General features: G+C 36.9%; 1 long non-coding RNA gene across 1 annotated transcript; it reads right to left on the bottom strand.

The window, feature by feature from the left end:
- Positions 1–66: 66 nt before the first annotated feature.
- LOC120006467 lies at positions 67–1526 on the bottom strand. The gene is made up of 4 exons (XR_005469994.1): positions 1370–1526; positions 1181–1252; positions 1022–1078; positions 67–386 (listed from the first exon to the last, which is right to left on the bottom strand). It is a non-coding gene; the product is annotated as an uncharacterized LOC120006467 (long non-coding RNA).
- Between the last annotated feature and the right edge of the window lie 705 nt (positions 1527–2231).

Raw genomic sequence — 2231 nt, 5'->3', positions numbered from 1 at the left:
CCTACATGCCGCCATCCAAAACAAGGACTCAAATCGACTTAATCCACAATTTTAAAAGCAATAAGATTTAAACAAAAATCCGGTAGCACCTCCCTGTATTTCGGAGAATGCCCCCTGCACAAAGCAATTTAAACCACACAATTCCCATACCTCCAAAATAATCATCCAGGGCCTCAGGCCATATCATCCCAAATCATAAATTCCTATACGCATGTACATACCAAGGCCTTAGGCCTAACCAACCGAAATCATCATTCATCCATAACATAAACACTACATAAACATAATAAAAGCAAACCACTACACCAACACTAGTCCAGGCCATCCACGTCACGCGCCTCCCTACTGATCCGTAGTCGGAGCACTAGTGCTAGTACCTATATCACCTGAGGAGGGGGAAAAATGAAACGGTGAGCAGGAGGCTCAGTAGGGATATCGAATAGGAGCATAAAATAAGGAATAAGGCCGAAATCTTTTAAAAAGTAACACAATGCAACAACATGCCATGTCATCAAACAAATGCAATTCTTACATCTAACCGAGCCATGTCGCTAGAGCCAATTAACCGGAACCACTAGCACACGCTCTCACAAATATTTCATACCATGCCACTAGAGCCAATTAACCGGTACCACTAGTGCATGTCCATACAAGTACTATCAACCGTGTCACTAGAGCCAAATAACCGGAACCACTAATACACGTTGATGTACGCACCAAATCCAATCCACCACTTCCACCATGCATCAAATGTAACATCACACATGAATGTTATGCAACTAAACTTATTTGCGCGTAAATTCATTAAAACATGTGATCAAGAGTATCGACTACTCGATAGATGACCGAGTGTCCACGGGTAATGCATTCAACATTAAACACACAACATAACAATTTGAGTTCACAATAGCACACAATCCAAGGTTTATTTCCCCTTGAACAAAAAGGCGGAAACTAACGAATTTAACACAATTCGGGTAGCCAATAGTGTTTTGAGATTAAGGGTTAAGAAAATCCCTACCTCGTTTGAGCAAAATCTCACCACAATTCTAGCCACCAATCTTCCAAGTTCAATAACCTAAACCATACACACACTTACCATTCAAATTCCATTCCAAAATTGTTATTTTCCAAACCAATTACTTACATTTATCTCTTAATTTCAAGATAAATTACTCACCTTGCCCCAAATCTTCAATCCTTAGCTCAACCACCTCTCCTCCTATCTCCACACTTCAATCCAAGCTCAAACCTAGCATCAATATACATAAACTTTGATTAATCAACAAAATTTTACCCCAAAACCTCCAATTTCATGAAATCAAACCAAACCCATAAACCCTAGTTTCAAACCCATGAAAATCTTAACTCAATCTTGAAGAAATCTTGGAATCCAAGCCTATGAAAGTCTCAAACTCTTGATTCCATCTTCTTTTCCCTTTATCTCCTTCAAAAATCACATTCTCTCTTCACATTTTCCCTTTCTCTCTCGCGGTTCCTCGAACTTCTTCTTTGTTTTGTTTTGTTTTTTTTTCTTTTTGTCTCCTAAGGTTGCCGACAACCTTTGTATGCTTATTTTATTAATTACTTTATTTGTATTGTCTTTTACTCCTCAATTCTTTCTTCTTTTGTATTTTTGACCACAAGGTTCCTATATTTTTTTATTTTTTTCTTATTTTATTTATCAACTCAATTGTTTTTTTTAAAAAAATGGGGTATTACATCATAATGTAGAAACGCAATTAAAAATGACATCAAATATAGTAAATCATACCTGGATGATGCCAAAGATATAGCAAAGCCTGTGATTTGAGAATGGCAGCAAACAAGACACTTGCACAATAGAGTGTTAATTAAGAACAGACTATCTTACAGCTTCAAGCCGTTCATATTCATAGCACAAATTCACTCACTATACACATATTTTTTCAAGAGGGCATGGCAAAAAGAGGGACAAAGTAAGTTCTGAGAGTACCTTAGATCATTTCATCTTGCAAAATCAATCATGTACATTAATGCTAGACAGTAAGATTGATTTTGACATGCAGCAAATGAGAATTTTCAATGTCCTAAACAGTAGCCAAAAGCTGTCTGAAAAAAAAAAGTGTATTCCATCGTAAACGGTAGGTTCATGCATTAAACATTCGAGACTTGTGATTCAAACTATCAATTATAGTAAACTACCATGAAATCACTGAGTGAACACCTTTGGATCACACACTATCCAGTCT

Source organism: Tripterygium wilfordii, chromosome 9 (assembly GCF_013401445.1).
Source record: "Tripterygium wilfordii isolate XIE 37 chromosome 9, ASM1340144v1, whole genome shotgun sequence".
Lineage (NCBI taxonomy): Eukaryota > Viridiplantae > Streptophyta > Magnoliopsida > Celastrales > Celastraceae > Tripterygium > Tripterygium wilfordii.
This window is presented reverse-complemented; position numbering and strand designations above follow the sequence as displayed.